Genomic DNA, 11,221 nt, shown 5'->3' on the forward strand with positions numbered 1-11,221 from the left:
CTCCTTAGAGGCATCCTCGTGGAGCTTCACCTTCCAGGTCGGTGGTTGCTCTACTCGTGTGGTCGATGCTTTCCCTTCTTCCTCTTCGGCTATGTGGTGCGCGGCCCTGCGGGCCAGCGTGGATGCGGGAGTGACGACTTCAGATTATTGTCTCCGTTGTCCTGCATTTAAGGTGTGGGTGCATTTGAGGTGTGCCCTGCGGGCCAGCGTGGATGCGGGAGTGATACGTCTCCGACGTATCGATAATTTCTTATGTTCCATGCCACATTATTGATGTTATCTACATGTTTTATGCACACTTTATGTCATATTCGTGCATTTTCTGGAACTAACCTATTAACAAGATGCCGAAGTGCCAGTTCCTGTTTTCTGCTGTTTTTGGTTTCAGAAATCCTAGTAACGAAATATTCTCGGAATCGGACGAAATCAACGCCCAGGTTCCTATTTTACCCGGAAGCATCCAGAACACACGAGAACCGCCAGAGAAGGGAGGCAGGGCCACCACACCACACCCCGGCGTGGCCTAGGGGGGGGGCGCACCCCCCTAGGGTGTGGGCCCCCCTTCGACCTTCCTGCGCCGCCTCTTCGCCTATAAGAAGCCCCTGGATCAGAAAACCCTACACCGATTGACGAAACCCACGAAAACCTTCCAGAGCCGCCGCCATCGCGAAGCCAAGATCTGGGGGACAGGATCTCTGTTCCGGCACCCTGCCGGAGCAGGGAAGTGCCCCCGGAAGGCTTCTCCATCGACACCGCTGCCATCTCCACCGCCATCTTCATCACCGCTGCTGCTCCCATGAGGAGGGAGTAGTTCTCCATCGAGGCTCGGGGCTGTACCGGTAGCTATGTGGTTAATCTCTCCTATGTACTTCAATACAATGATCTCATGAGCTGCTTTACATGATTGAGATTCATCTGAGTTTTGTATCACTACTATCTATGTGCTACTCTAGTGATGTGTTATTAAAGTAGTTCTATCCCTCCTGCACGTGTGTAAAGGTGACAGTGTGTGCACCGTGTTAGTACTTGGTTTGTGCTATGATCATGATCTCCTGTAGATTATGGAGTTAACTATTGCTATGATAATATTGATGTGATCTATTCCTCCTACATATGCATGAAGGTGACAGTGTGCATGCTATGCTAGTACTTGGTTTAGTAGCGTTGATCTATCTTACACTAAAGGTTACTTAAACATGAGCATTATTGTGGAGCTTGTTAACTCCGGCATTGAGGGTTCGTGTAATCCTACGCAATGTGTTCATCATCCAACAAAAGTGTAGAGTATGCATTTATACGTTCATTATGTGATCAATGTTGAGAGTGTCCACTAGTGAAAGTGTAATCCCTAGGCCTTGTTCCTAAATACTGCTGCGTTACTACTGCTTGTCTACTGTTTTACTGTGTTACTACTGCTGCAATACCACCACCATCAACTACACACCAGCGAGCTATTTTCTGGCACCGTTGCTACTGCTCATATATATTCATACCACCTGTATTTCACTATCTCTTCGCCGAACTAGTGCACCTATTGGGTGTGTTGGGGACACAAGAGACTTCTTGCTTTGTGGTTGCAGGGTTGCATGAGAGGGATATCTTTGACCTCTTCCTCCCTGAGTTCGATAAACCTTGGGTATCCACTTAAGGGAAACTTGCTGCTGTTCTACAAACCTCTGCTCTTGGAGGCCCAACACTGTCTACAGGAAAGGAGGGGGAACGTAGACATCAAGCACTTTTCTGGCGCCGTTGCCGGGGAGGAAAGGTAAAAGGCACTCATACTACGGTCCCAGGTAAAGTATTTTTCTGGCGCCGTCGTGTGTGTGCTCGAAGCTATTTCATTTAGATCCTGCAATTGCATCTTGTTGTTTCTTGTTTACGCTAGTTTGGCATAATGGACAACAGTGAGCTTCTTGTTCTATTTCCTGATTTAAAACATGGATTGTTTGATGCGAAAATTAAAAAACCTATGAAATCTTATTTGCATGCTGGTAGTAATATTAGTATGAACGCTTTGAACACCATTGTTGATAATGATATAGAAAGTTCTAAGCTTGGGGAAGCTGGTTTTCATGATATTTTTAGTCCCCCAAGCATTGAGGAGAAAATTTACTTTGATGATACTTTGCCTCCTATTTATGATGATTATAATGATAGTAGTCTTTTGTTACCACCTACTATGGAGAGTGAATTTGATTATGATTACAATATGCCTCCTATATTTGATGATGAGAATAATAATGATAGCTACTTTGTTGAATTTGCTCCCACTACAACTAATAAAATTGATTATGCTTATGTGGAGAGTAATAATTTTATGCATGAGACTCATGATAAGAATGCTTTATGTGATGGTTATATTGTTGAGTTTGCTCATGTTGCTACTGAAAGTTATTATGAGAGAGGAAAATATGGTTGTGGAAATTTTCATGTTACTAAAATACCTCTCTATGTGCTGAAATTTTTCAAGCTATACTTGTTTTATCTTCCTATGCTTGTTACTTTGCTCTTCATGAACTTGTTTATTTACAAGATTCTTATGCATAGGAAGCATGTTAGACTTAAATGTGTTTTGTATTTGCCTCTTGATGCTCTCTTTTGCTTCAAATACAATTTCTTGCGAGTGCATCATCAAAACTGCTGAGCCCATCTTAATGGCTATAAAGAAAGAACTTCTTGGGAGATAACCCATGTGTTATTTTACCTACAGTACTTTGTTTTTATTTTGTGTCTTGGAAGTTGTTTACTACTGTAGCAACCTCTCCTTATCTTAGTTTTGTGTTTTGTTGTGCCAAGTTAAGCCGTTGATAGAAAAGTAAGTACTAGATTCGGATTACTGCACAGTTCCAGATTTCTTTGCTGTCACGAATCTGGGTCCACCTCCCTGTAGGTAGCTCAGAAAATTAAGCCAATTTACGTGCATGATCCTCAGATATGTACGCAACTTTCATTCAATTTGAGCATTTTCATTTGAGCAAGTCTGGTGCCATTTTAAAATTCGTCAATACGAACTGTTCTGTTTTGACAGATTCTGCCTTTTATTTCGCATTGCCTCTTTCGCTATGTTGGATGAATTTCTTTGATCCACTAATGTCCAGTAGCATTATGCAATGTCCAGAAGTGTTAAGAATGATTGTGTCACCTCTGAATATGTCAATTTATATTGTGCACTAACCCTCTAATGAGTTGTTTCGAGTTTGGTGTGGAGGAAGTTTTCAAGGATCAAGAGAGGAGTATGATGCAACATGATCAAGGAGAGTGAAAGCTCTAAGCTTGGGGATGCACCCGGTGGTTCACCCCTGCATATATCAAGAAGACTCAAGCGTCTAAGCTTGGGGATGCCCAAGGCATCCCCTTCTTCATCGACAACATTATCAGGTTCCTCCCCTGAAACTATATTTTTATTCCATCACATCTTATGTGCTTTGCTTGGAGCGTCGGTTTGTTTTTGTTTTTGTTTTTGTTTGAATAAATGTTTGTGTGGGAGAGAGACACGCTCCGCTGTTGCATATGAACACATGTGTTCTTAGCTCATAGTATTCATGGCGAAGTTTCTCCTTCGTTAAATTGTTATATGGTTGGAATTGGAAAATGATACATGTAGTAATTGCTATAAATGTTTTGGGTAATGTGATACTTGGCAATTGTTGTGCTCATGATTAAGCTCTTGCATCATATGCTTTGCACCCATTAGTGAAGAATACATAGAGCATGCTAAAATTTGGTTTGCATATTTGGTTTCTCTAAGGTCTAGATAATTTCTAGTATTGAATTTGAACAACAAGGAAGACGGTGTAGAGTCTTATAATGTTTTCAATATGTCTTTTATGTGAGTTTTGCTGCACCGGTTCATCCTTGTGTTTGTTTCAAATAAGCCTTGCTAGCCTAAACCTTGTATCGAGAGGGAATACTTCTCATGCATCCAAAATACTTAAGCCAACCACTATGCCATTTGTGTCCACCATACCTACCTACTACATGGTATTTTCCAGCCATTCCAAAGTAAATTGCTTGAGTGCTACCTTTAAAATTCCATCATTCACCTTTGCAATATATAGCTCATGGGACAAATAGCTTAAAAACTATTGTGGTATTGAATATATAATTATGCACTTTATCTCTTATTAAGTTGCTTGTTGTGCGATAACCATGTTTACTGGGGAACGCCATCAACTCATTGTTGAATTTCATGTGAGTTGCTATGCATGTTCGTCTTGTCTGAAGTAAGGGCGATCTACTCTGAGTTGAATGGTTTGAGCATGCATATTGTGAGAGAAGAACATTGGGCCGCTAACCGAAGCCATGTTCCATGGTGGAAGTTTCAGTTTTGGACAAACATCCTCAAATCTCTAATGAGAAAAGAATTAATTGTTGTTGAATGCTTAAAGCATTAAAAGAGGAGTCCATTATCTGTTGTCTATGTTGTCCCGGTATGGATGTCTAAGTTGAGAATAATCAATAGCGAGAAATCCAAATGCGAGCTTTCTCCTTAGACCTTTGTACAGGCGGCATAGAGGTACCCCTTTGTGATACTTGGTTAAAGCATATGTATTGCGGTGATAATCCAGGTAGTCCAAGCTAATTAGGACAAGGTGCGGGCACTATTAGTACACTATGCATGAGGCTTGCAACTTATAAGATATAATTTACATGATGCATATGCTTTATTACTACCGTTGACAAAATTGTTTCATGTTTTCAAAATCAAAGCTCTAGCACAAATATAGCAATCGATGCTTTTTCCTCTATGGAGGACCATTCTTTTACTTTCAATGTTGAGTCAGTTCACCTATTTCTCTCCATCTCAAGAAGCAAACACTTGTGTGAACTGTGCATTGATTCTTACATACTTGCTTATTGCATTTGTTATATTGCTTTGCATTGACAACTATCCATGAGATATGCATGTTATAAGTTGAAAGCAACCGCTGAAACTTAATCTTCTTTTGTGTTGCTTCAATACCTTTACTTTGAATTATTGCTTTATGAGTTAACTCTTATGCAAGACTTATTGATGCTTGTCTTGAAGTGCTATTCATGAAAAGTCTTTGCTATATGATTCACTTGTTTACTCGTGTCATACACATTGTTTTGATCGCTGCATTCACTACATATGCTTTACAAATAGTATGATCAAGATTATGATGGCATGTCACTCCGAAATTATACGTGTTATCGTTTTACCTTCGGGACGAGCAGAACTAAGCAGGGATGCTGATACGTCTCCGACGTATCGATAATTTCTTATGTTCCATGCCACATTATTGATGTTATCTACATGTTTTATGCACACTTTATGTCATATTCGTGCATTTTACGGAACTAACCTATTAACAAGATGCCGAAGTGCAGTTCTGTTTTCTGCTGTTTTTGGTTTCAGAAATCCTAGTAACGAAATATTCTCGGAATCGGACGAAATCAACGCCCAGGTTCCTATTTTACCCGGAAGCATCCAGAACACACGAGAACCGCTAGAGAAGGGAGGCAGGGCCACCACACCACACCCCGGCGCGGCCTAGGGGGCGCCCCCCTAGGGTGTGGGCCCCCCTTCGACCTTCCTGCGCCGCCTCTTCGCCTATAAGAAGCCCCTGGATCAGAAATCCCTACACCGATTGATGAAACCCACGAAAACCTTCCAGAGCCGCCGCCATCGCGAAGCCAAGATCTGGGGGACAGGATCTCTGTTCCGGCACCCTGCCGGAGCGGGGAAGTGCCCCCGGAAGGCTTCTCCATCGACACCGCTGCCATCTCCACCGCCATCTTCATCACCGCTGCTGCTCCCATGAGGAGGGAGTAGTTCTCCATCGAGGCTCGGGGCTGTACCGGTAGCTATGTGGTTAATCTCTCCTATGTACTTCAATACAATGATCTCATGAGCTGCTTTACATGATTGAGATTCATCTGAGTTTTGTATCACTACTATCTATGTGCTACTCTAGTGATGTGTTATTAAAGTAGTTCTATCCCTCCTGCACGTGTGTAAAGGTGACAGTGTGTGCACCGTGTTAGTACTTGGTTTGTGCTATGATCATGATCTCCTGTAGATTATGGAGTTAACTATTGCTATGATAATATTGATGTGATCTATTCCTCCTACATATGCATGAAGGTGACAGTGTGCATGCTATGCTAGTACTTGGTTTAGTAGCGTTGATCTATCTTACACTAAAGGTTACTTAAACATGAGCATTATTGTGGAGCTTGTTAACTCCGGCATTGAGGGTTCGTGTAATCCTACGCAATGTGTTCATCATCCAACAAAAGTGTAGAGTATGCATTTATCTGTTCTGTTATGTGATCAATGTTGAGAGTGTCCACTAGTGAAAGTGTAATCCCTAGGCCTTGTTCCTAAATACTGCTGCGTTACTACTGCTTGTCTACTGTTTTACTGTGTTACTACTGCTGCAATACCACCACCATCAACTACACGCCAGCAAGCTATTTTCTGGCACCGTTGCTACTGCTCATATATATTCATACCACCTGTATTTCACTATCTCTTCGCCGAACTAGTGCACCTATTGGGTGTGTTGGGGACACAAGAGACTTCTTGCTTTGTGGTTGCAGGGTTGCATGAGAGGGATATCTTTGACCTCTTCCTCCCTGAGTTCGATAAACCTTGGGTATCCACTTAAGGGAAACTTGCTGCTGTTCTACAAACCTCTGCTCTTGGAGGCCCAACACTGTCTACAGGAAAGGAGGGGGAACGTAGACATCAGGGAGCAGCGACGTGTCGACTTGTCTCTGTTGTCCTGCATTTGAGGTGTGGGTGTCTGCTTTGGTTGTCATGCATTTGAGGTGTGGGTGTCAGCCTTGGTTGCTCAGGAGACTTGATGGCCTTGGGGCCAGCGTGGATGTCGGAGCAGCGGCTTTGGTTGCTCGGGCGACTTGATGGCCTCGGGGCCAGCGTGGATGTCGTCGCCTCCACCGTGTTGCGTTGAGGTGTTTTTGGTGTTGGCTTTGGTCTGGTGCGATGGCTTTGGTCGATAGGGTGACTTTTTTCGAAAATAGGCATTTTATTATATATCCAGCCTCTGCATAACTAAGATGCACACAGCCGCACAAAGATCCGTTACAAATCCACGAATGATGTTCAAAGAGAAAACAGTTCATAGAGCAATAAAAAGACTAGCTAAGAGGATCTAGCCGGAAGTCACATTGCCACCCATGTTGGGAGAAAATATCCCTCGTCGTATCCTCCAATCGTGAAGACACCTCCGTAAAGAGGTCCCGATGCTCCACTCGCTGCAGAGGTATCCATGAACGAAGCATAGCAGTGCACCGGTAGATAACCTGTAGAAAAGAAGAAGAGATAGTTATTGAAAATCTTGTCATTTATACACAGCCATAGCGACCAAATAATTGCACTCGCTCCCATCCTAATAAGACATTTAAACCTAACATCCACACCATTGAGCCAGTTGCCAAATAAATTTGCAACATTATGAGGTGGATATAAGGTAGACCCTATTTGGACAGCTGACCATATAGACCTAGCAAACTTACATTGGAAGAATAAGTGTTTAATAGTCTCGTTCTGATGACAGAAGACACACTTTTTACTTCCATGTCAGTTGCGTTTGGCAAGATTATCTTTAGTAAGAATAAACCCCCGATGAAGATACCAAGCAAAGATTTTTTGTTCTCAGTGGTATCTTCATCTTCCAGGTTTTTTAATTATTATCGACCGGTAACTCAGGTTGAATGAGAGCATTGTACATGAAAGCCGCTGAGAATGAACCATTCCTGGTAAAATTCCATCGAAAAACATCAGGTCCTGCGTCAATTGAATTGACTCAAGACGTTGTAACAATTTCTGCCAAGAGGTTTGTCTGGGACCGATGTGACTTCTTCTAAAATCCTAAAATCCACATTTGATTTGGTGGGCCAACACCTTAGCGATAATATCACTTTTGTGGCGTACTATATATTATACAATGCCGGATACTGGTCTCGGAGTGTGGTCTATTTATCCTCCCAGAAACGAATTTCCTTTCCATAAGACCCAAAAATGTGAATCTCCTGATTTATCCTCCCAGAAACGAATTTCCTTTCCATAAGACCCAAAACTGTGAATCTCAATTTCTAAAGAACCTGAGACATAGCCTTTAATATACTTCCTCAAGAGTGTTTGCCATATACCCTCCTTGGTAAGTAGTTTCGGTGATAAGTAGCTCCTGATTTATCCTCCCATAAACGAATTTCCTTTCCATAAGACCCAAAACTGTGAATCTCAATTTCTAAAGAACCTGAGACATAGCCTTTAATATACTTCCTCAAGAGTGTTTGCCATATACCCTATTCGGTAAGTAGTTTCGGTGATAAGTAGCTAGTTTGTACAACCATTTACTGAGAAGTGCCCTATTAACATGGAGGTCTTGAATACCAAGTCCTGACTAGTGTAGGCGCGGCCTCGGGGCCTGTCGGGGGGAAGACCCCGGGTAGGGCAATGGACGCGGAGCAGCCGGCTGGCCACTGGCCGGCTCGCGGCAAAGGCCGGCTGAGGTGCAGCCGGCTGGCGCCGTGGCCGGCTGGTCCGGAAGCCGGCTGGCTCTAGGTCCTAGTCGGCCTAGCTACGGCCGCCAATGCTGTAGCTGGGCCGGCTTCTACAAGCCATATCCGACTGGGGGGTTTGTACCTCAGACCGACTCGAGGCTGGCGAGTCTTGCACGGGAAGGAACCGGGTTGGTGATCCGGGTTCCCAAAGTCCACGCTGACTCCATCTTCCGTAAAGCGCGGGGCACTGTGGAGCAATAGTGCCACGCGCCGGACAGGCCGTCAGGGCTTACGACGATCCGTACTGGCTACAGTGGCTGACGGCGACAGGGACACCTCCTCTCCATACCGCTGACCGTGGCAGCCGGATGGGACAGGCCACGATGCCTCAACGGCTCCTGACGTCACCGCCTCGGGAAGGAGCGGAGGCCGGAGCCGGCCAAGCCGGCCAGTAAACTATAGGGTCTTATATGTAAAGTGCCGGTGCCTATATAAGCCGCACTACCCCCTCTCGTGCGGGGGATCGATCATTCTTACTTCATTTCACCCATAGAGCTGCCCTGTGAGAGAGACCATCGTCTCCCTTAGCCTCCCAGGAGCAGCCGGACACAGCTCTAGGAGCACCATTGTATTGTGTGATCATCATATACACTCATAGCAGGAGTAGAGGTTTTACCTCCATCGGAGGGCCTCGAACCTGGGTACGTCGCCGTGTCGCTCGTCCCCATACCCGCATCCGGATACCGCCGTGAGATCCCTCAGGAACCACTTCGATTAGCCACCCTATGGCATATGCCGTGACGAGACCACGACATTTGGCGCCCACCGTGGGGCCTTCAGCATCCTCGGCCGGTGTCTTCATCCGGACGGGCCTCACCATCACCACCGGCGAGCGAGTCGCTTCAGGCTTGATCTGGAGATTCGGCTCCCTCGACTGCGTCAGCGACAACGCTGGCTGCTTCGCTGACCGGCCCTTCCCAGCCGGCGGCAGCGTCATCTCCTTCGGCGGCCACGACGTCTACGTCGCCACCGTCGCACCGCCGCGCTACCCGCGGCAGGTGCTGCGCTGCGCAAGCCCTCCTCCGCGAGCCGGCAGCAGCGCTCCCGCCAGCCCCACCGTCGTGCAAGTCATGATGGCTGGCGAGGATATCCCCACCAAGAACCCGCGCACCCGCGGCCCCAACCTGGAGCGCAACGTCGACCCCAACGCCTCCGGCTCGGGCCCAAAGGCGCCACCGCCACCGTCCCGGCTGGACGAAGTCCGGGCGAAACTGAGCACCCCGCTCACGCCTGGCGGCGACCCCACCACCATCGAGGCGGATTTGGAGGCGCACCGCCAGCTCCTCCTCAAGCAAACCGAAGAACTGGCTGCTGCTAAGCGCCAGATGGAGATCACCCAGCGCGAGTACAACCGCGCCCACGGCCTCACTCCAGGCGGCGCCGAGCCCAGCCGAGCCGGCCAGATCCGCCGCAGGGGCCGCGACCTTGGCGCCGAGATCGCCCGCGACGGCGCTCCTTCGCCGGCTCCGTCCGCGGAGCTACCCGTCTACAACACCCCCGACAAGAACATGCGCGCGGCACAAGCCGCCGCAGAAGAGCTGAACCGCCTTGAAGGCGAAGAGTTACGCCGCCAAACCATGCGGGTGACTGAGCTGCTCAACGCAGCCAACAAGCAGGCGGCCGACCCCAGGTATGTCAATGCCCCCAGAGCTTCTCACGCTCGTGGCGCTGCAGGCAACGACAGGGAAGGCGCCAGGGACACGGCCGAGTCCGCCTCCCCAGCACCAAGCCGGCACCGTGACTCCCGGGCCACGCATGCAAGTTCGGGCCGGCCGAGCCACCAGCCGAGCGGCAGCAGCCGCAGCCGGCCTCCCCCAAGCCGGAACCAGGAGCAAGACTCCGAGCCCTGCCATCAGCACCGGCCGGCTCCAGAAGCAGCCGGCACGCGCCAGCCGGCACGTTCCCGGCTGGGCCCCCGCATCGAGCCCACCGACGCCAGAGACCGCCTCGATCGGCTGGTCGAATCCCGCATTGCGGAAGAAGAAGCGCCAGCCGGCCCAAAGTGCTTTGGGCCACGCATCATCAACGAGCCCATGATCGACGGCTTCCAGCTCCCGCGCGACACCCCCAAGTATGACGGCACTGCCAAGCCGGAGGACTGGCTGCAGGACTACTCCACCGCAGTCGGCATCGCCAAAGGCAACAAGCGCTGGGCTGTGCGCTACTCCCCCCTCATGCTGCTCGGCTCCGCCCGCACATGGCTCAACAACTTGCCAGCCGGCAGCATAAACGGCTGGCTGGACTTCGAGGCGGCCTTCATCAGCAACTTCACCGGCTGCTACCGCCGGCCGGGTCGCCCCCAACAGCTGGAGATGTGCAAGCAGGGCCCGGACGAGACGGATCGCGCGTACCTGACGCGCTGGTGCGAGATGCGCAACTCCTGCGAGGGCGTGCACGAGATCCAGGCCATCAGTTTCTTCATGGGAGGCTGCCGGCCAAACACCATGCTGTGGCACAAGCTGCGCCGCAGCGAGCCCAAGTCCATGGCCGCCCTCATGGCCGTTGCCGACAAATACGCGCTGGCTGAAGAAGCCGGCAAGGCGCCGGCTGACCCAGCACCGGCTCCCTCCAGGCGGGACCACCACAAGTCGGCTGAGCACAAGCCGGCAGACGCCGCTTCTCACGGCAGCCGGCGGGACAACTACCGCGGCAAGCATCACAGCGA

This window comes from Lolium perenne, chromosome 2 (genome assembly GCF_019359855.2).
Source record: "Lolium perenne isolate Kyuss_39 chromosome 2, Kyuss_2.0, whole genome shotgun sequence".
NCBI lineage: Eukaryota > Viridiplantae > Streptophyta > Magnoliopsida > Poales > Poaceae > Lolium > Lolium perenne.